General features: G+C 46.0%; 1 pseudogene; it reads left to right on the forward strand.

The window, feature by feature from the left end:
- The first annotated feature begins 492 nt into the window (after positions 1-492).
- LOC100408336 (putative cytosolic acyl coenzyme A thioester hydrolase-like pseudogene) lies at positions 493-2,136 on the forward strand (annotated as a pseudogene).
- The last annotated feature ends 21,421 nt before the right edge of the window (positions 2,137-23,557 follow it).

Below are 23,557 nucleotides of genomic sequence, written 5' to 3' on the forward strand. Positions count from 1 at the left end.
GTGGGAAGAACTGGCTATGCCCTAATTTCCTCTCTGTGCTCAGTCATTGGCTTGGAGCTGTGATGGACCCTGAAGACATCTAACCAGGGGATTCTTCATTACATCTGGAATTCTAGGGCATGAGGGGAATTTTTGCAATACAGGAAGACATACCAGAAGGGCACTGATATGAATTTCGAGTCAGCCACCATAGAGTATCTATCTGCCACAGACCCCTATCTCACACCACATACAAAATAATTTTCAGATGGATTAAAGAAGCATAGGTAAAAAGCAAACCTATACAACTATTAAAAGCAAGAAAATATAGGGATGTACTTCTATAACCCTGGAGTAGGGAAGGTCTTTTTAAGAAAGGCACAAAATCTAGGAAATATAGACATATTTTAAATTAGTTTTTATTGCTTTCCACATTGTAAGAAAGCACTTGGTACTATCATACTTAGTGATGAGAAACTAAATGCTTTCTCCCTAAGATTGGAAACAAGACAAGAATGTTGCCTTTCTCCAGTCCTATTCAACATTGTCCTGAAAGACATAGCTAATGTGATAGGACAAGAAAAGAAAAAAAAGGTATACAGAATGGAAAGGAAGAAAATAGTTTTGCTTGTGAATAATGTGATTATCTATGTAGAAAATTTCAAAGAATAGACAAAAAAACTCCCAGAACTAATACATAAGTGCAAGGGGCAGCATACAAGGTTAATTAATATATAAAAGTCGATTGCTCTGCTCCGGGCCTGCCAGACACCTGTGCCCTCCTGCAGCCACCTGCCTGCCGCTGCCAGTACAGCTGCCAGCATGTCGGGCCGAGATGTCAAGACGCCATCCACCATCCAGATCTGCAGGGTCATGCGGCCAGATGATGCCAACATGGTCGGCAATGTCCATGGGGAACCATCCTGAAGATGATTGAGGAGGCGGGTGCCATCATCAGCACCTGGCATTGCAACAGCCAGAACGGGGAGCACTGTGTAGCTGTGCTGGCTTGGGTTGAGTGCACCAACTTCCTGTCGCCCATGTGCAGCCAGGAGGTGGCCCATGTCAGCGCGGAGATCACCTATACCACCTATAAGCACTCGGTGGAGGTGCAGGTCAACGTGTTGTCTGAAAACATCCTCACAGGTGCCAAAAAGTTGACCAATAAGGCCACCCTCTGGTATGTGCCCCTGTCGCTGAAGAATGTGGACAAGGTCCTCGAGGTGCCTCCTGTTGTGTATTCCCGGCAGGAGCAGGAGGAGGAGGGCCGGAAGCCTTATGAAGCTCAGAAGCTGGAGCACGTGGAGACCAAGTGGAGGAACGGGGACATCATCCAGCCAGCCCTCAACCCAGAGCCAAACACTATCAGCTACAGCCAGTCCAGCTTGATTCACCTGGTGTGGCCTTCAGACTGTACCCTACACGGCCTTGTGCATGGAGGTGTGACCATGAAGCTCATGGACGAGGTCGCCGGGATCGTGGCTGCACGTCACTGCAAGACCAGCATCGTCACAGCTTCCAGGGACGCCACTAATTTTCACAACAAGATCAGAAAAGGCTTCGGTCATCACCATCTCAGGACGAATGACCTTCACGAGCAATAAGTCCATGGAGAGATTGAGGCCTTGGTGGATGCCGACCCTGTTGTGGACAGCTCTCAGAAGTGCTACCAGGCCGCCAGTGCCTTCTTCACCTACGTGTCGCTGAGCCAGGAGGGCAGGTCGCTGCCCATGCCCCAGCTTGTGCCCGAGACCGAGGACAAGAAGAAGCGCTTTGAGGAAGGCAAAGGGCAGTACCTGCAGATGAAGGTGAAGCGATAGGGCCATGCAGGCCCCAGCCCTAGATACCCTCTTCCCCCCTGATGGGGCCCCAAGTAGCCATGGCAACAGGCCCAGTGTCCAGTCACTTAGAAGTTACCCCCTTGGCCAGAAACCCAATTCACACTGAGAGCTGGTGTCTGAAGTTTTCGTATCACAGTGTTAATCTATACTCTCTCCTGCAAACCTACACACCAAAGCTTTATTTATATCATCCCAGTGTTGATGCTACAGTGTTGTCCTGAGTGCCGGGAGGCATTCCATGGAAACCCTCGGAAATGCTTCCAAGCACACTGTAAGGTATGGGGAGAACCCAGTGCCACTAATAAAGCTGCTGCTTGGCTGGAAAAAAAAAAAAAAAAGTCAATTGCTTTCTTATATACCAGCAATTAACAACTGGAATTTGACATTAAAATCACAATGCCGTTTACATTAGAACCAGAAAGAAGGAAAGATAGAAGAAAAGAAAGAGAAGGAATGAAGGAAAGAGGAGAGGGAGGGAGGGAAGGGAATTAAGTAAGACAGGCTGACTTAGGCATAAATCTAACAAAATATATACAGGATCTATACAAAGAAAACTACAAAACTCTGAGGAAAGAAAACTCTGGTAAATAAATGGATAAATATTTCATGTTCATCAATAGGAAGACTCAATATTGTTAAGATGTTAGTTCCTCCCAACTTGACCTATAAATCTAACACAATTTCAATAAAAACCCCAACGAGTTATTTTGTGGATTTCAACAACTTGATTTAAAAATTTATATGGCGAGGCAAAAGACCCAGAATATCCAACACAATACTAAAAGAGGGCAATGTCAGAGGACTGACCCTACCTGACTTTAAGATACTGTAAAGCTACGGTGATCAAGACAGTATGGCACTGGCGGAAGAATAGGCATATCAATCAATGGAATAGAATAAAGAGCCTAGAAATAGACTAACACAAATATAGCCAATTAGTCTTTGACAAAGGAGCAAAGGTAATTTAATGAAGAAAAGTCTTTACAACAAATAGTGCTGGAACAATTGGGCACAAATGCAAAATCAATGAATCTAGACACAGACCTTATACACTTCACAAAAATTACTTTAAAATGGATCATAGACCTAAGTAAAATTCAGAACCACAAAGTTTTTAGAAGATAATATGGGAGAAAATCTAGGTGACCTTGGGTTTGGTGATGATGTTTTAGATATAACACAAAAAACATGATTCATGAAATAAGAAATTGCTAAGTTGTACTTCATTAAAATTAAAAATTTCTGTTCTGTGAAGGACACTGTTAAGAGAATGAAGGACAAACCACAGACTGGGAGAAAATCATTGCCAAACACATATCTGATAAAAGACTTGCATCCAAAATACAAAAAGGACTTAAAACCTAATTTTAAAAGTTCTGAATAAGCACCTAAATAAAGAAGATACCCAGGTGGCAAATAAGCATATGAAAATATGTCCAATGTCATATGCCACTAGACACTTGCAAACTAAAACAACAATCAGATGTCACTATACACCCAAGATGGCTCAAATCCAAAACACTGACACCACCAAATGCTGGTTAGGACATGGAGTAACAGGAACTCTCATTTATTGTCAGTGAGAATGCAAATGATACGGCCACTTAGTTTTAGTTTTTTTTCTGAGATAGTCTTACTCTGTTACTTAGGCAGGAGTGCAGTGGCATGATCTCAGCTCACTGCAACCTCCACCCCCCAGGTTCAAGCAAAGTACTAGCTCAGCCTCCCTAGTACCCGGGACTATAGGTGGGCACCACCACGCATGACTAATGTTTTGTATTGGTGGGGCCACTTTGAAAGATAGTTTAGCAATTTGTTACAAAGGTAAACATAGGCTTACCATAAAGTCCAGCAATTGTGCTCCTAGGTGTTTACCATAATGAGTTAAAAACTTTGCCCATGAAAAAACCTGCACATGAATGTTTATAGCAGCTTTGTTTGTAATTGCCAGTAATCGGAAACAACCAAGATATTATTCTTCAATAGATAAATGGATAAACAAACTGTGGCACATCACTGCAACGAAATATTATTCATCATTAAAAATAAAGGAGCTATTAAGCCACGAAAAAGCATAGGAGAACTTTAAACGTGGATTGCTAAGTGAAAAAAGCCAGTCTGAAAAGGGTACATGCTGTTTGATTCCAATGATATGATACTCTGGAAGGGGCAAACTATAGAGACAGTAAAAAGATCAGTAGCCTCTAGAGATACAGGGGAGAGTGGGAGGAACGAATAGATAGAGTACAAACCATTTTTAAGGTGATGAACTATTCTGTATAATACTGTTATGGTAGATATAGGGTACTATGTATTTGTCATCACCCATAAAATTGTACAACACAGAGAATGAAAGTTAACGTAAACTACAGACTTTAGTAAATAATAATATATTGGTACTTGTTAATCAATGGTAACAAATACCACACTGATGCAAGGTGATAATAACAGGAGTGTGCGCATGCATGGGGTTGGGGAGGGTGCAGGGCATATATGAGAACTCTGTATTTTCTGCTTAATATTTCTGTAAGCTTTATACTGTTCTAAAAATATGTCTATTAAAATGTTTTAAAACAATATACTTGGAGAAAAGTTGAGCAGCAAATACAACAGACAATAAGATAACTACACATTCTAGTTTTCCCAGAACACTTCTAGTTTATATTTGTTGTCCTGGTGTTCCATCTGGTTTAGGATTTGTCACTCTCAAAGTGTATCACTTTGGACAATAGCTTATATAATTGCCCTAGACAAAAGTTTCTATTGTTAACATATAAAAAACTCTTATAAAGTAATAAGATAGTCCAGAAGAAAAATGGGCAATATATGTGGACAGGTGTATTAGTTTGATTCCATAAAATCCCACAGATTAGGTGGCTTAAACAATAGGAATTTATTTTCTCATAGCTCTGGAGACTGCAAGCCCAAGATCAAGATATTGGCAGGTTTGGTTTTTTCTGAGCTCTCTGTCTTTGGCGTGCAAATGGCTGTCTTCTCACTGTGCCTTTCCTCTGTGTGTGCTCAAGTCTGTGTCCTAACTTCTTGTAACACTAGTCATATTGCATTAGAGCCTACCCATATGACTCATTTTACATTAATTACTTATTTAAAGGCCCTATCTTGGCTGGGAGTGGTGGCTCACACTTGTAATCCCATAACTTTGGGAGGCTGAGGCAGATGGATCATCTGAGGTCAGGAGTTCAAGACCAGCCTGACCAACATGGTGAAACCCCGTCACTACTAAAAACATGAAAATTAGCTGGGCATGGTGGCGCATGCCTGTAATCCCAGCTACTCGAGAGGCTGAGGCAGGAGAATAGCTTGAACCCGCAAGGCAGAGATTGCAGTGAGCCGAGATCGTGCCATTGCACTCCAACCTGGGCAACAAGAGCAAAACTCTGTCTCGAAAATAAAAATAAAAATAAATAGAAATAGAAATAAAGGCCCTATCTTCAAATATAGTTATATTATGAGATGCTGGGGACAAGGACTTCAACATGTAAATTTTGGGGAGATTCTATTTAAGGTTGGCAAGAATGTAGGAAAATGCTATTAGTGAGAGAAACAGATATAGCTTTTTTTGAGGTGAACTTAGCAGTCTCCATCCAAATGAATATATGCATATCTTTCTACCCAGAAGTTTCACTTTTGAGACTTGACCCTACAGAAATACTTAGAGAGGCTCAAAGAGGCATGGCTGGGCATGGTGACTCATGCCTGTGATCCCAGCACTTTAAGAGGCCAAGGCATGAGGACTGCTTGAGGCCAGGAGTTTGAGACCAGTCTCGGCAACATGGCAAAATCCTGTTTTTACAGAAAATACAAAAAGAGCTGGGCATGGTGGCACACACTTGTAGTCCAGCTACTCAGGTGGCTGAGGTGGGAGGGTCACTTGAGCCCAAGAGGTGAAGGTTGTAGTGAGCAGAGATTGCACCACAGCCTGGGTGACAGTAAGACCTTATCTCAAAAAACAAAACAAACAAACAAAAACAAAGAGGCATGAATAAAGATATTAATTACGATATTTCTTGTAACAATACAAATTTGAAAAAATATTTAAGTTTCTATTGATAAATAAGCTATGGTACATCCATACTGTGGAATACTAAACAGAGGTTAAAAGAATAAGGTAGATCTATGATAAAATGAATATCATGTAATATCCAATGAATAAAGTAAACCTATGATAAATGGAATCATGAAACATATTAAGTAACTCAAAAAGAGAGAACAAAGAACAAGGAATAAATGGAATAACTAGAATACAAATAGAAATATGGGAGATTTAAACTCAACCATATCAACAATCACATTAAATGTAAATGATCTAAACACCCCAATTAAAAGGCATAGATTGTCAGGTTGTGTTTTTTAAAAAAATCATGATCCAACTATATACTGCCTACAAAAAATGCACTTTAAATATAGTCATAAATAGGTCAAAAAAGAAAAATGTCATAAACATATAGCCTGAAAATATTAATAAAAAGAAAGCTGGAGTGGCTATATTACTATCATACAAAGCAAATTTCAGAGTAAAAAATATTTCCAAAGATAAAGAAGATTATTTCATAGTAACAACAGGATCTATTTATCAATAAGCCATAGTAGTCTGAAATGTACATGCACCTAATAAGAAAGCTGACTCAAAATACATGAAGCAAAATGAGATAGAACTGCAAGGAAAAATAGACAAATGCATAATTATAGCTAGAATTTGCAAATCCTCTTGTTCTTATTTTATAATTTTCTACTCTTGTTGTATGGGAACCTCCTTTATCTGTTTCACTTCTTAATCAAACGTAAGGCCCTTTCAGATCACTTTTTAGTCTCTAGTTCCTCTGATGTGTTATTCCATTTGTTAAGTCAGTAGAATATTTATCTTGGCACTGAACTTTCCCATCTATTGTATAATTTTTGTGTGTAAGCTCATCTTCAATAAGTGTTATTTTTCACAGGAATTCTGTAAGTGCCTTGAGTTATTGAGGCCTTCTTATGGGATTATTTCACTATTCTTCTACTCTTTTTGGGGTTTCTCCTTTCTGCCCTCTGTGGTTACAGGTTTCTGCTTCATTTCTGGTACCTGGAAATTTTCTTTTTCTTGCTTTTGATCTTAGTTATCTTTTAAACTGAAGTTTTATATACAATGTTATAAAATGCTACAATTATATAACCTTTAACTGTGTGGAACAGATTTGGGAAACTCCCATGTCTGATTAAATTTTAGTTTTGACTGGATGTCTTAATATGTCTTCTATAACAAAATCTTGAAGTCAGCCTTCACCGTCTGTCTCTCCTTGTTGTCCTTTGTCCTGGAATTAAAAAGTTACTCTATAGTAAATTGAAGTTTGTTTTGTTTTGTTTTTAACTGAGAAAAAAATGACATTTTAGGAATACAAACCATGTCTACCTTTTCAGATGGAGACTAGAATTTGCTTTGTGGCAGATGTTTTTTTGTTTTGGAATGTACCACTAGAGTTGACCCTTGGAGCTATGCTAATATAAAGCAGCCAGTGTCTACCTATCATTCTTGGGGAGTATGAGAAAGCACGGACAGGCCCCTAACCGGGATTACTTAGTTTGAGATGTTAATACCCTTTAGTAATATACATGTAATGAATTTGCTGAATGATGTCTCTGAGGATTGTTTTATTTAGAGCACCACCATCTCCTAATTTGGAATGAGACTGTTTTATGCCTGAAATTGGTGTGTTCTTACAAAGTTGTGTGTGTTACTCCGGGGTCAGTTGTTTGCACAAGATAAGGAGCTGCAGTGGAGAAGAATGTGGGAGAGAAGGGATCACTTCTTCAGCTTAGGCTGGAGAAACAGCTGTGCAAGTGAGCCTGATGGGGCCCTGCAGAGCCCAGCCTGGACCTGGGAGTTTGTGCCCCACTGAGGTGCTAGTTTATGCTGCCCAACCCAGCTTTGGGGAAATATCCTAGCCAGTATTATAGATATATATGCCCTTATTATCAGTAATGCAAGGAAGAGGCTAATTCTGGGGTAGGCAAGGGGACATGGGAAGCAGATCTTAGATGTGAGTGAGAGGAAAAAAACACTTCCTGGGGCTGGGGAGGTTGGAAGAGTTGCTTAGACCTGGACTCCAAGGAGGGGGATAGCTGGTATAGGCCCAGTGGTGGAAGAAGATTCATCCTTCCAGCTCCAGGCAGCTGGTGGGTGAGGTAGGGAGGTTGCCTATGAAGGACTTTGAGGGTTTGTGTTTTTTTTTTCTGAGATGGAGTCTCGCTCTGTCACCCAGGCTGGAGTGCAGTGGTGCAATCTTGGCTCACTGTAACCTCCACCTCCAGAGTTCAAGTGATTCTCTGCCTTATCCTCCCAAATAGCTGGGATTGTGCACCACCACGCCCAGCTAATTTTTGTATTTTTAGTAGAGATGAGATTTTGCCATGTTGCCCAGGCTGGTCTCAAACTCCTGACCTCAAGTGATCTGCCTGCCTCAGCCTCCCAAAGTGCTAAGATTACAGGGATGAACCACTGCATTTGGCCATGGCTTAAGTTAGCTCTGGGCCATGTGCTCTCAGCAGAGCCACTTCTAAGAATAGTTATAGGTTACACTTGGGCGTGTACTTCCCTTTTCTCCCTAAGATTTTAGGAAACTTTTGTTAATTTGTCTTTGGCTGTGCTGTAGAATTAGGAGAAAGTCTGGCACATGGGAGGACGGAGTGAAGCCTGACTGGCTCTGGGTGGGATGGTGTCAGGGACCGGGGGGAGGGGGCAGTGGGCAGAGAGTGGTTGGAGGCGATGCTGAGCAGGGCACCAGGGCCAGAGCCTGGAGGGCTTTGCACACCATTTGAAGGAAGCTGACCTTACCCTGTAGGCCACTGAAGGATATTAAGCAAGATGGTGATGTGCTCAAACCTGCATTACAGAGAAATGCCCCAGGCTTCCTCATGACTTTATAGACAGCCACAGCAGATGCCGGCTGTTTTCATCTGTCCAGCACCTCTTCCACCCCTGCTGCAGTAACGGAACCCCTCTTTCCTGTGGGAAACCTTTTTCATGTGATTTGGACAGAGCTGACCCCAGTCTTTTCAAAACCAGAGAGTGTGCTTATGACCTAGGCCAGGCCAACAGGAATACCTTATTGGGCAATGGGTACGGCTTCAGGGACAGGGCTGTGATTCAAGTTTGGGCCTAGGACTTTCCCAATAGAGCTTCAAGGAGAAACCAATTCATTCTGGTGGGGTCTATAAGCTGATAGGATAAGAATCTAGTGCTACTGATGACCAAGAAGGCTTCCTACCATGTGGAGAGAAAATATTTGATAGATGGCATGAGACAGAGCCCAGAGATATAGTTTGAGGCACAAGATCCAGACATAGATAATGCCAAGTAGAGTCAGGTGAAGGAGAGAGAGACTGAGAGAACCCTGAGGATCTTGTTGAGCTATTAGAACCGTTCCTGAAGCTTACTTGACCTGCCCTTTTACATAAGCCAATACATTTTTTTTCTTGCTTAACTTACTTGGTTGGATTTTTCTCACTTAGCAGTGAGAGTCCTCACTAATAATTGCATGTTCTTCACAACTGGCTCTTCCCTAGACTCAATATCCCAAATTCATTTTACTTCTGAGATGGTTTCTAGATCCCCTCCTTCCTGGTCATCCTCCTCTAGAGGGAGATGCCACACTAGTTCTCTGAGGAACTCTGCTTTCTAAGGGTTGTATTACAGTAAAGCATACGATGGATTCTTCCCTGAAGAAATTGAGATATAAAGTTGATCCCTGTGGCTTAGGTGTTGTAAGGCCTTTTGAGGGCACCCTGGTCAGGGCCATCCAGGACTTGAAGTAGCTACACCTTTTTTAAAAAAATAATATATTATTTATTATTATTGTTATTATTATTATTTTGAGAGAGTCTCACTCTGTTGCCCAGGCTGGAGTGCAGTGGTGCAATCTCGACTCACTGCAACCTCTACCTCCTGGGTTCAAGCAATTCTCCTGCCTCAGTCTGCCAAGCACCTGGGACGAAAGGCACCCACCACCACGCCAAGCTAATTTTTGTAGTTTTAGTAGAGAAGGGGTTTCACCATATTGGCCAGGCTGGTCTTGAACTTCTGACCTCATGATCCACCCGCCTCAGCCTCCCAAAGTGTTGGGATTACAGGCGTGAGCCACTGCATCCAGCCAAATTTTATTTCTATTTCTATAGTTTTTGGGGTACGATTGGTTTGGGGTTACAAGGGTAAGTTCTTTAGTGGTGATTTCTGAGGTTTCAGTGTACCTATCACCTGAGCAGTGTACACTGTACCCAATGTGTAGTCTTTTCTCCCTCGTCCCCCTCCCAAGAAGTAGCTATGCTTCTATAAAGAAAAAAGCAGGCCAGGTATGATGGCTCACACCTGTAATCCCAGCACTTTTGGAGGCTGAGGCAGGAAGATTGCTTGAGGCCAGGAGTTTAAGACCAGCCTAGGCAATATAGTGAGACCCCATCTCCGTTTTAAAAAACAAGAAGAAAAAGAACAAGCAACTTGACTTGAATATGGGGAGTTCTGGGGTCAGCCCCTTGAGTGACCTCAGTTTCTAAGTGGTAGGGAAAGAAATGTGTTCTCATCTACAGCCAGAAGGATGCCAGGGCTGCCCTGAAATACTGAGGAAACCACTCAGTCATCTTAACTGGCTACTAATGAGCTGATCCATAATTTACAAATGGCTTCAAAGCCACTTTTTCTGCTTTAAGAAACAGCAAAATGGAGGGGTCAGGGGAGACATGAGTCAGACCTGTACTTTTCTGAGCTGAGGTGGTTTGTGGGGGGCCAGGGTGAAGGGGACATGGGGGTGGGTGCACACAGGTGTGTGACGCAGGAAAGGGCAAGCCTAGGTGACCTGAGGACCTGCCTTTGACAGAACAGACCTGGATTTAGACTTGAAGGTGATGAATCTCCTCCTGCCCCTTAGCGACTGCCCTGAACTTCCCCAAGTTCTGCTCTTCTTGCTGATCACTTAGTAAGCTACACACAAAAATAAAACCCAGGTGTCTGCCATTTGGATGTTTCCACGTCCTGTGGCCTTATGTAGCCACCTTGCTTTTTATCCAAGAGAAAGTAGATGAAACCCTCAACCCACGATAGAGAAAAACCCAAGATTTCCTGCAATAACTCTGGGGACTTGTTTGCAAACCCCTTTTACTCTGATATTCTGTTTCTACTGAAGTCCAGTCCTCCCTCCCTCCCTCCCTCCCTCCCTCCCTCCTTCCTTCCTTCCTTCCCTCCCTCCCTCCCTCCTGAGGCTGCTATCATTTCTGCCTTCTATAAAGACAAATGTAAAACATAGATTCTTTTCCTTGATTTCCTCCAAGAAGCTCTAGCATAAGGCATATGAAACATGTTTTTTTCTGTGTGCAATTGGGAGAGCTACGTGCATTTTAGCACAGAAAACCTTAAGGTTGATATTCTTTTGGCCATGTCCTCTACCCACCTCCCCACTCCCAAGAGCCATGTTGCCTCCTTGAGGCCCAGCTTCCACCAGACTTATTCTCTCTCTCTCTCACACACACACACACACAGCCAGACTCCCATCACATCCTTTTCCTTTCTCTTGTGGAGTAGTCAGCCCCCATCCCCCACCCCAGACTGCATCTGGGCCCATCTCTGTCTGCTCAGAAACCCACTAAGGACCAGCTTTGAAATTACTTTTTCCTTTAACACTACCAAATTATCCGTCATAACTCCTTCCCCTAGCAGCCTCTACAGGCATGTAAAAATGCATCATCTTTTTGATATGAATTATACCACCCCCTTAGGAGGCAGAAGAAGCTAGAATAATTTTGCTGGTTGTTTAAATAGCAGCTTTTTCTTTTCTGTTGCTCAAGTTTAACTATAGCCTAGAGATGCTTCCATGGGCCCCACCTGCCTTGTTGGATAAATCTTACCCCACCTGGCTCCATCCTGCACTTGTCAGCATCTCCCTAGCCACACCCTACTTCCCCAATACACGAGAATTCTCAAAATAGCCTAAGTCCTTATGTCCCCGTTCTCACTGCCTCCCAAGCTGGAGTATCAGCCATGGGGCACCCTGAGCCATAAGAAGGCCCTCTTTCCCCTCCTCCAGGAAGACCTTAGGGCCCTGCTGCTTGTCTGGGGTCAGTCTCCCATGTCACTCTGCCTCCGTGTGGTTGAGGGTCTCCTAGTGTGTGATTCAGACCCAGGGTCCCTAGCCCTGGCAAGTCCCCGACACTGAGCAGAGCCCCAGGCTCATAAGCAGCACTCCAGACACGTTCGCCTGCCTCATCCAGAGCTGCACTGTGTCCTAGGCCCAGGATGGAAGCAATCAGACTGAAATTCAGTCTCTCAAGCGTTGCACAAACTGCAGCCTGTTCCTTGGGCTGCCCTGTGGTTTCTGAGCAGGCAGCCTGAGGAAGAAAAAGGAGCCCTGCTCCGGGAGGCGAGACACCGGCCAGTTCTGCTCTCAGCTCACTCCAAGTGCTGGGCAACCTTTCGCCCCTATTTGGGCCTCTGTCTCTCATCTGAAAAAGGAGGGGCTTGATAAGGCCCAGAGAGCTCCTGGGAAGGGCTAATCTTACCTCTGGCAGGAGTTCACTGTGGCGCCTGGAGCCAGGCGACCTGTGAGTGCTGCCCCAGCTGGAGGGATGAAGGCTGCTACCAGCTCTTGGCCTGGGGTGTCCAGGATGCTGGTGCCCTGAGGAATGGAGGGAGGTTAGTGTGGCTGGGGTGAGTGGGAGAGAGTCACTCAGGATGGGGCTGGAGAGACAGACAGGCAGGGGCGCACAGGCTATCGCAAGGTACTGGTGTTTTGTTGTAAGTGCAATGGAGCGCCACAGAGAAGGTTTTTGTGGGAGGCCTGACATGATCTGATCTGTGTTTAAAAGATTGTGCTGCCTTCATGCAGAATGGACTAAAGGGAGGCCAGAGGGGAATCAGGGCCATGCAGGGGCTGGCGCAGTGGTCTGGGCGGGAGAGGAGGGTGCCAGACAAGGGAAGACTGTGGGGATGGAGGTAGAAATGAATATTTTTGCAATTAACGTGGTAGGTGAGGATACTGGAAAACAGGGGTCTCTTACCACCTACTTTCCAGTGATTTCTCCGGGACTCAGGTACCTCTGGCTGTCTACACAGAATGCAGCTCAGCTAGCCTCAGGAGGAAGGGTGGTCAGGTGGGCTAAGGCTCACCAAGCTTCACTGCTAACCTAGAAAGTGACTAAGGTGGAAGGCTGGCGTCATCCTCCCAGTGACTCCAGGAAGGGTAGGAACTGCTGGGAGCAGAGGTGGGGAAGCCTGTGCGAGGGATTGGAGCTTGGCCACTGCCCTGCATCAGCACTGAGGAAGAACACCCCAAATGTCATCAGCCTCCAAGCCCAACACCGGCCTCGCCCCCAGCCCTGTCCCTGCAGCAGGGAAGACCAGCTCCTGCGGGCGAACCAGCTGAAACTCAGGAACCTTCTCCTCTAGAGGTGCTTCAGACTCAGCTCGTCCGCTCCAACTCCCAGAGGCCTTTGGGCTGACTTCCTGCTTCCGGCTCGGCTGGCCAGGAGTGGCTGACGGGAGCAACTCAATTGATCGGGTTCGCCTGGCAGGTGGGTTGGTGCTCTCTGGGAATGGGGATAGAGGCAGGATCCTGAGAGACAGAGGAAGAGGGAGAAGAGCAAATAGGGGCTTGGTGTGAGAGGGGTGGGCCATTTGCTAAATAAAATTTAAATCCTTGCCTTGGTGGCTGCCAAGAAGAGAGAAGTGACTGATGAAAACCATATGTCTCCAAGTAAGTGGAAAGAGGAGCCCTGCGTGGTGTGTGGAAGATGTTGCTGTTGGTCTCCATGCAATGGAAAAATCTCCTGTTCTCAAGAATACAATGTTAAGAGGCACGCTGAGACAAACCACGTTTCGCAATTAAGTAGTTTACAAGGTCAGTAAAGGAAGGACAAAATAAACCAGCTGAAAAAGGTCTTGCTCAATAACACAATTTGTTTAAAAGTTCAATCTTACAGTCCAAAACGGTAATATAGGCTCGTCACATAGCTTTTGGAAAAAAAATAGCAAACAAAAGATGAAACTTTTCAGGAATGTTGAAGCAGATCAAAATGCTTTAAGTATGGATGCTGCTATTGTATCTCCTGATGTTTGGGGAAAAAAAAGAGTAATTAAAAAAAACCGTAAACTGTATCACTTTTTACTTTTTCTAAATTGACCCGGAGACAAACTAAAAGCAGAGAAGCAGACAAACATAACTACTGTGCACTCAGTCTGCGAACAGAATTCTAATTTCATCATCCAACATTCAAGTTCCAGCAGTTCCAGCATAATGTGGTCCCAATTGTCCTTTCTTGAATTTTCCTCCATGGAAAGCTGCTGCCCCTTCCATCCCCCACCCCCACCCCCACAATCCATCCTGTTTCAGGCTGCCACCGTGGGGCTTCCTGGTACACCTACTTCCCCCTGGAATGCCTTCCTCCCTGCTGTATGGAAAAATGTCAGCCCTTCTTCAAGATTATCTATTTCCAGCTGGTGGCTCATGCCTGTAAATCTCTGCACTTTGGGAGGCCGAGGTGGGCGAATCATGAGGTCAGGAGTTCGAGACCAGCCTGACCAACATGGTGAAACTCTTGCCTCTATAAAAAAAAAAAAAAAATCCATTTACAAATTCTACCCATTCCACCATAATTTACATTGGATACTTTTGCATACATTCCAGTTCTCTGGTGAAATTCTCTATCTTGTCATCTATTTTCTTAACTATGTGAATCACATTTATTTTGAAGTCTGTGTCAGGGAGCTCCAGTATCTGGGTCACCTGCGGGGCTGTTTCTATGATGGAGATACTTTTTGGCTCCGACTGATGCTGTCCTTCATCATGGAGGATTTACATCACTTTCCGGAAGGCAGTTAGAGAAGGGAAGGTCATTTGTAATCCAGGCTGCGGTTGAGCTGGTTTGAAGCTGTCAGGCTTTTTGAAGGCCGCTCTATTTCCAGCTCACCCTGTCTCCTGGTGTGTAACCCATCGGAGGTTCTCGCTGGAAGTCTGGCTTGTTTTCTAGGGCCCTTCCTTTTTGGTGGGCCTTCAGTTCCAACTTTCGTCTTCCAAGCCCCGCGAGACTGCCAAAAACTCTGCTCAACTTCCCGTCTCTTAGCCATGCTTCACTCCCTGGCTGGGTGCTGGTTACGATCCGTGAATGCCTTCCAGATAAAGGGGCCTTAGAAACAAATCTCCACGTGTTTCTCTTCTCCAGACATCTTGGCCCCCAGGTCCTGCTTGCCTTGTAGTTTGAGCTCCAGATTTGTCTCCCAGCCCTTGGAAATTGCCAAAGTCTCCTACTCAAGTTCTCAGCTTCTTATCCACACTTTCTGCTTGGCTTTAGCCTCTTGGCCCCCACGCTGCTCACGAATCAGCAGATGTCTCCAGGGGAGGAGTGGCGCTCCTACTACCCATAGGCTTCCCTTTCCCCGGGGACCCTGCCCTCTCCAGCCTGGCTGCCCTCAACAGACAGCTTTGGGATTTTATTCAGCTCACTCCTGGTGGGAGGCCTGGCTACTCTGACATGCCAGAAAGTGAAGTCTTCTATCCATCCATTAGAATGCAAGCTCCGTGAGGGCAGGAACCATGTCTCTGCCACCACTGAGATCGCTGGCTAATCTCTTCCATGGCTTTAAACATTCCTGGACATTCCCAGATGCCTGTCTGAAGCCCAGAGCTCTGTTCTGAGCCCCCAGCCCCACACATCTAACTGCCTCCTTGTCATCTCCATGTGGCTGCCACACAGACATCTCAAATGCAACACCTCCAAAATCTTGTTCTTCTACCCAAGTCTGCATCCTGCTGCTTCTGTCAGAATCCCCAGGGTCACCGAGACAATTCCTGCTCCCTCCCCTCCCACATCCAATCTCCCCATGTTGCCGATTCCGCCTTAAACCTCACATGAAGTCATCTTCCCCTTCTTGAAGCCAAAACTTGTCCCCAAGACTGTGCCCTTCTGTAGGTTACTCAGCAGTCCCCTCACAGTCCTCTAGAGCCATGCTGGCCTCCTTCCAACACGCTCGCCAGCCACCCTGTGGGCAGAATGATCCCTTGAACACAAAAATCGGATGATGTCATTTCTCTGCAGAACATCCTCCAATGACTTCCCAGGGCTTTTAACAGAAGCTTTGAAGACCAACTCTCAAGAGCCACTGGTCCTTCCTGGGCTGCCCCAAGCCTCCTCCCAGTCTCTCCTGGCTCTTGACCTTGAACACACCTCATCCTTGGGGCCTTCTCTGTTTTGCCTTCTCGGACGTCCATAATTCGTTAGGTGCCCTTGGTCCTCCTTGCCATCACTGCATCCTCCACTCTGCTTATAACGCCCAGCACAGTCTTCTTCATTAATTGAGAGATCATTGCCTCCCTTTCTCCCCTAATAGACTCTAACCTCCCTGAGGCCAGGAACTGTGTCTGTCTTGGTCACCATTCTATCCCCAGCACCAGCAAGCTACCCAGGATACCTTAGAAGACTTATAAATAATCTTCTGAATAAATGAATAAAAGATGGACAAAGACAGCAGATACCCCAAACCCCTGGGCACTCAGCAGAAGGCCATGCAGGGAGCACTTGGCAGTCAGGGCAGCTGGGAGAGGGCTTTTAGTTAGCAAGTGTCTGAGGACGAGACTACGAAAATAAGCAATTGTGTCTAATGCAGTCTTCTGCTGTCCAGGGAGCCAGTAGATCTGGGTTCCTGTCCCAGGTCTGGCACACATCATGACAAATAGCATTTTTATGATGCTTCACACTTTACAAGGCATTTCCACAGATGGGATCAAATTAAACCAGCTCTGTGACCTCCACAAGCAGCTTTGAGAGGCCCCTGGGGAGGAAAGAGCCAGGCAGCTGGCTCCAGAGCCAGCTCGGCCGTCAGCTCCATGTGCTGGTTGGCCAGCCTCTCCAGTCTCAGTCTCCTCATCTGTTAAATGAAGGGCTCCATCAAGATGACCTTTAAGGTTTGTCTGTGACATTTTAGAATTAGAACTTCAGAATTGCTCAAATCAGAAAGCAAGTTTTTGGAGTCCCCCTTCTCAAATAGCTGCTCCCTATTTTCAGCATAAGTAGCAGGGCAGCGTCACCAGAAGCTCCTAACAGTACCAGGGTGACTTAGTCTTCGTGTGACTTTGTGTCACATCAAAGCAGAACCTGAAACCAGGGCTTTTTTTTTTTGGTTTTTCTTTGGGATGAAGTTTCCCTCTTGTCGCCCAGGCTGGAGTACAATGGCACGATCTCAGCTCACTGCAAACCCTGCCTCCCAGGTTTAAGCGATTCTCCTATCTTAGCCTCCCAAGTATCTGGATACCAGACACCTGCCACCAAGCCCAGCTAATATTTGTATTTTTAGTAGACATGGGGTTTCACCATGTTGGCCAGGCTGGTCTCGAACTCCTGACCTTAGGTGATCTGCCTCCTCAGCCTTCCAAAGTGCTGGGATTACAGGTGTGAGTCACTGTGCCCAGCCTGAAACCAGGGCTTTTGAGAGCTGACCCCAGAGGAGGAGTGAGGGGCTGGTAAGGGAGAGGCAGGGAAGAGGAGAAGCCCAGGTGGGCATCCAGGTGTGTCTAGGCCACCTCCAGGTGTCTAAGGGCCTTGACTCCACCAGGACCTGCTAAGAAGCCACAGAACCCCTCCAGAGCTGTCACCCAGAAATGTGGGTGAGGGAGCTTTTCCACCAGCTTCCAGCCCCACTGGCTGAAGGTCAGTGTTGCTCTGAACTTCGGGTCTGTGTGTACCCATAGCCTGAGGGGTCAACTTGATAGTGAAGGTTCTGAGGCAGAAAATGAGGCCTTATGAGCCCTTGAGGCAACACTGCCTCGGTGAGAGAAAAACTAGGTTCACAGGAACCTGTCTGTGTAGCAGCACCTGAAATCAGGTGTCTCCTGGGGCACCAGGGCATCTAATGCAAATTGCAAAATGCAGGATGACTGCTGTCCAGCCCTGCCCAAGAACTAGCACTGGAGTTTTCTCCCATGCCCATCAACCCTCCGCTCGCTGAATGTCAAGGCCCCTCATCCTCTTTTCTGGGAAACTTTTCGGTGTCCTGTGTCATTGGAAATGGAGGATGCCTCTCTACTGGGGCAATTCAGATGGGGCTCAGCAAAGCCTTCAGACACAAGCAGCTGCCACTCTGCTGGGCAGTCCCTGAGGACTGGATGCTGTGATGGGTGTCCTGCCCATAATGAGGCAGTGCTGGTCCATATGGCTCCTTCCCCTCCTCCCCTAGGCAGTGAGTAGTGCTCCCAGGGCTGGCAATGGTGATGCCCCTGTCCCGTTGGGAGACCCTCACCTGAGCTCCCTGGTGACATGGTGCTTCCTCCCTGTCTTCCTCATCTGTACTTATTTTATTAACTTTAGACTCTGCTTCCCTCATCTTCCCTGATTCTTTTTTTTTTCTTTCTAATATTGAGTCTCACTCTGTCGCCCAGCCTGGAGTGCAATGGTGTGATGTCAGTTCATTGCAACCTCTACCTCCTGGGTTGAAGCAATTCTCCTGTCTAACCCTCCTGAGTAGCTAGGATTACAGGCGCTTACCACCATGCCCGGCTAATTTTTGTAGTTTTAGTAGAGATGCGGTTTCACCATGTTGGCCAGGCTGGTCTCGAATTCCTGACCTTGTGATCCGCCTGCCTTGGCCTCCCACAGTGCCGGGATTATAGGCACTTTGAGCCACCGCCCCTATCCCCTTCCCCCACCATTCTTTTTTTTTGAGATGGAGTTTCTCTCTTGTTACCCAGGCTGGAGTGCAATGGTGTGATCTCGGCTCACCGCAACCTCCGCCTCCTGGGTTCAGGCAATTCTCCTGCCTCAGCCTCCTGAGTAGCTGGGATTACAGGCACACGCCACCATGCCCAGCTAATGTCTTGTATTTTTAGTAGAGATGGGGTTTCACCATGTTGACCAGGATGGTCTTGATCTCTTGACCTCGTGATCCACCCGCCTCGGCCTCCCAAAGTGCTGGGATTACAGGCGTGAGCCACCGCGCCCCCACCATTCTTAACTGTCTGATTTGTTAGTAAAAAAGGAGCGTTGGCTCTTCCAGCTGGCTGCTTCCAGCTTTTTCCCTCAGGCTTTAGCAATTCTGCTTTTCCCTCAGGCAACATGAATGGGAGACTAAAGAAAAAAAAGGTCTCTCATGAGAAGATGGGAGAAGAACACGAAGGTTTAAATTTCAAGATACTGTCTTCTCCTTCTCCGCACTGCTGTGGGAGTCCTCGGCATCTCATTTCACCCTGGGAAGTGTGCTGAGCAGGCTCTTGATCCTGGCCAGGACTTTGCCAGGCCACTGTGCTCTCAGGCCCTCTGCATCCCCTCCCCGGGGCATGTGGGAGCTTTTGGGTTCCTACACGGTGCCATCAGGCCAGGGAAGCCAGGTGCCCTGCCTCGGGAGTCGGCTAGAAATGGCTAAGAACAGGAGGCAGGCTTCTAGAGATGGGCAGGCTCCCAAGGCCCCTGCCCAGTGAGCTCAGGGAAGATCCTAAGCAGCCCTGCACTCCCCACTCCATCCCTGGGTAGCTAGTTCTGGGAAATCTCACATCCTCACGGCCTTCTTCAGCCCCTCTCTCCCCAAGACCAGCAGGATAGCCCTGCCATCCTTTTCTTCTTGTCTACCCAGGAGGCCCCCATAGAAACCAGGATCGGCTTCCCCTAGGCCCGCTTCTTGCCACACAAAAGGAATTTAGAAAATCTTCCCTCCAGACAGAGCATAGCTTTCCAGCCTACTCGTTTGCTGGAAACTCAAACAAAAGTCTAACTGATGTTTGGAGCGGGGAGGGAGGGGGGGTTGACTTGCCTCAATAGGTTTTACCTTTGCCCCCAGCGTGGAATGACTGCAGTGCTGGAGCCCCCTGGGCTGCAAGACTCAGGCTGAGGAAACAGACCTGAAACAATTTCAAATATAGTCTCCCATGTACACATTCCTTTAATAATACTCATGGTGAAGCACTGAGTTAGGACTTAACCCCTTGACATTTAAAAAAATCACAGCTTTTTAAGATGTAATGGACATATCATGCAATTCACTTTTTTAAAGTGTACAACACAATGGTTTTTAGCATGTTCACAGTTGTACAACCATCACCATCATCTAAAATCATATTTTCAACCCGCCAAAAAGAAACTCCATGCCCATAAGCAGCCACCCTCCAGTCTCCCCACCACCCAGTTCCCAGCAACTACCAATCTACTTTCTGTCTCTATGGATTTGTCTGTTCTGGACATTTCCTATAAATAGAATCCTACCATACATAGTCCTTTGTGACTGGCTTCTTCCACTTCAAATAACGTTTTTAAAATTCATTCATATCGTAGTGTGTATCAATACTTCATTTCTTTTTATTGCCAAATAATACCCTACTGTATGGACATACCGCATTTCATTTAATTAGTCGATGAACATTTGGGCTGTTTCTACTTTGGGCTTTTGTGAATAATGCTGCGATGAACATTATGTGAAGTTTCTGTGTAGACTTTGTTTCCATGTTTCTTGCGGATGCACCTGGGCGTGGAATTGCTGGGTCCTACTGTAACTGCTTAAAACTGCAAGGAGCTGCCAAACTTTCTCCCAATGCGGCCGCACCGGCCAACATTCCCATCAGCAACGTATGAGGGTTGCAATTTCTCTATATCTTCATCAACACTTACTACTTGAGCTTTCTTTTATTTCTTTCTGTTGTTATTGTTTTGAGACAACGTCTTGTACTGTTGCCCAGGCTGGAAGTGCAGTGGCACAATCTCAGCTCACTGCAACCTCTGCCTCCCAGGCTCAAGCGATCCTACTGCTTCAGCCTCCTGAGTAGCCGCAGCTACAGGTGCATGCCACCATGCCCCGCTGATCTTTGTATTTTTTGTAGAGACGGGGTTACACTCTGTTGCCCAGGCTGGTCTTGAACTCTAGGGCTCAAGTCATCTGCCTGCTTCAGCCTCCCAAAGTGCTGGGATTACAGGCATGAGCCACCATGTCCAACACTTCTTCCTTGTTCTTTTGATTTTGGCCATGCTGGTGGGTGTGAAGAGGTGCCTCACTGTGGTTTTGATCTGCATCTCCCTGGTGGCTATTGATGTTGAGCTTCTTTTTATATGTTCATCGGCCATTCATGTATCTTCTTACATGTCTATTCAAATCTTTTGCTCATTTTTAGTTTGCTTATTTGGCCTTTTATTGTTGAATTGTAAAAGTTCTTTATATATTCTGAATGCAAGTTTCTTTTCAATTCCTCTTGAATTCTAAGAGACCCCTAGATCAGGGTTGGAGCAGGGGTTGTAGTTTTACCTGTCTGTAAAACTGTAAGTTGCAAGGTGACAGAAACCTTGCAAAGAATACATTCTGCCCTACACAGAGGATTCCTGCAGGGGCGGACTCTGGAGGGGAAGGCCGTGGAAGTGCCCTTCCCCAGAGCCTCCTCCCTGCTCAATGACATCCCTTTCAAAATCTCTGCTGAAGAGGAGTTTGAGGGTTGTAATGGGCTGGAGATGGTAGAGAGGCAGGTTGGTTAGTGTATCAAAGGCAGAATCATATGGAGGGAGGATTTCTCTCTCTTTTTAAAAGAACAATAGCTTTTATTTCTGGGGCAAATGAGATGGTACATAGAAAAGCATTTTGGAATTATAAAGGAATATGCAAATATAAAGTGATATTCTTATTGTTAGTATTGTTATTGTAGAAACCAATGAAAACCCCCTCTGTGATGAAATGACAGAGCCTTTGGGGGTGCAGGGCAGACAGGGGTTGGGGAATTAGGGGGATGAAAGATCAAGGAGAGAGAAAGGCAGCAGAGTTTGCAAATCTTGGTTTTGTGCGTGTGTGTGTGTGTGTGTGTGTGTGTGTGTGTGAGAGAGAGAGAGAGAGAGAGAGAGAGAGGGAGAAAGAGACAGAGACAGAGAGAGACCTTTGTGATTTCTGGCATATTTCTTTACCACCTGTATAATTATTTACTTATTATTTTTTTAATAAGTTCCTATTTCTTTTAATTAAATAGATACATTTATAAAGGAAACTTTAGATCACAGTAATAAATGGCAAACCTGCATCATTTTCAACATGGAAGATACCTTTATATAAACAAATACAGTGAAAACCCGTGTTATTAAATTCTAGCTGGATCCCGTGGCCATCTGGGCCTGTGCAACTACCCCTGACTTCTTAGCCTGGCTCACTCCTCCGGTTCCTCAGGTCTCTGCTCTGGTGCTTCCATGACCACCAGCCCCTCCATTGTCACACCCTCTTCCCCCCCCACCCCATTCTCTGCTTTCCTTCTTCCACAGCATGTATGGCTGTCTAACGGATGGGGGTGCACGTATTGGTATCTGGCTCCATGAGGGCATCGTCTGTCTCATTCACCTCTGTCTCCACTGCCTGGCTCTGTGAATAGAGTCAGTAGCTTAAAGCTACAGGGCAGCTCCCTCCTTTGTTTTTGTTTTCTTTTTAGCAAGTGTCAGCCAGGTTGTTAAAGTCACAGTCAGTCAGTGACAAGCTGCCACTTGCACCTGATGTGGTCAGGAGCCCTGAGGCCGGAGAAGGAAGTGGCTTTCTGGGGTGTGGTCCTGCAGGTCACCTGGATTCCTTGAGTTTCCTGTTCTGTGCTTTGGGAATCCACAGACCTGCAGCTGGCCCACTTACCAGCTGCCTGGCCCAAGAGCCAGTCTTTGCCTTCCCCTGAGCTGAGGAGCGAGGATGCCCTACGGCCCTCGCTGAGCTGCCTGAACCTGAAGGCAGACAGTTTACACGGACACACCTGGCAGATAGAAGCTGCTCAATCAAAGATGGGAGAAGTTCAAAGGGGTTAGGAGACGATGGGGTGTAACCACTGGCTTAGCCTGCAAAGTCCGACCCTTCTTTCTGGGCCCACCTTTTTTATTTTTTATTTTTGAGATGGAGTTTTGCTCTTGTTGCCCAGGCTGGAGTGCAATGGCACGATCTCAGCTCACTGCAACCTCCGCTTCTCGGGTTCAAGTGATTCTCCTGTCTCAGTCTCCTGAGTAGCTGGGATTACAGGTGCATCCCACCATGACAAGCTAATTTTTGTATTTTTAGTAGAGATAGAGTTTCATCACATTGGTCAGGCTGGTCTCCAACTCCTGACCTCAGGTGATCTGCCCACCTTTGCCTCCCAAAGTGCCATGATTTCGGGCCTGAGACACTGTGCCCAGCCCAGGCCCAACTTTTAAAATTAGCTATATAATTTGCACTGTTTTTTCTTTCTTTGAGACAAGGTCTCGCTCTGTTGCCTAGTTTGGAGTGGAGAGGCACGATCTTGGCTCACTGCAACCTGCGCCTCCTGGGTTCAAGCAATTCTCATACCTCAGCTTCCCGAGCATCTGGGACTACCAGTGCATGCCACCATGCCTGGCTAATTTTTGTGTTTTTAGTAGAGATGGGGTTTCGCCATGTTGGCCAGGCTGGTAATTTACCCTTTACTGAGAATGCACTACGTAACAGGTATCTTGCTAAATAAGAGCTTTACGTTACACTCGTCATTTTATTTTGTGCCTGCAATTCTTATGAAGTAGGGGTTTACCACTCCCCTTTTACAGATGAAGAAACTGAGGCTTATAGTATTTTATGACTTGCTTGAGGTGATGCAGTAAGAAATGACAGGCCTTTCAGATTTCAGAGCCCATATTCTTAACTCACGCATGATAACCACATAAATGTCTCCACCTACATGAAAGCTTGCTGCCCAGCAAGTCTTTCCTCTTCGAAACACTCGTAACTCTGTACTCTCCCCCGTCTGACATCTGCCTCCATCTGCTTTACC

Source organism: Callithrix jacchus, chromosome 14 (assembly GCF_049354715.1).
Source record: "Callithrix jacchus isolate 240 chromosome 14, calJac240_pri, whole genome shotgun sequence".
In the NCBI taxonomy this organism is placed as follows: Eukaryota; Metazoa; Chordata; class Mammalia; order Primates; family Cebidae; genus Callithrix; species Callithrix jacchus.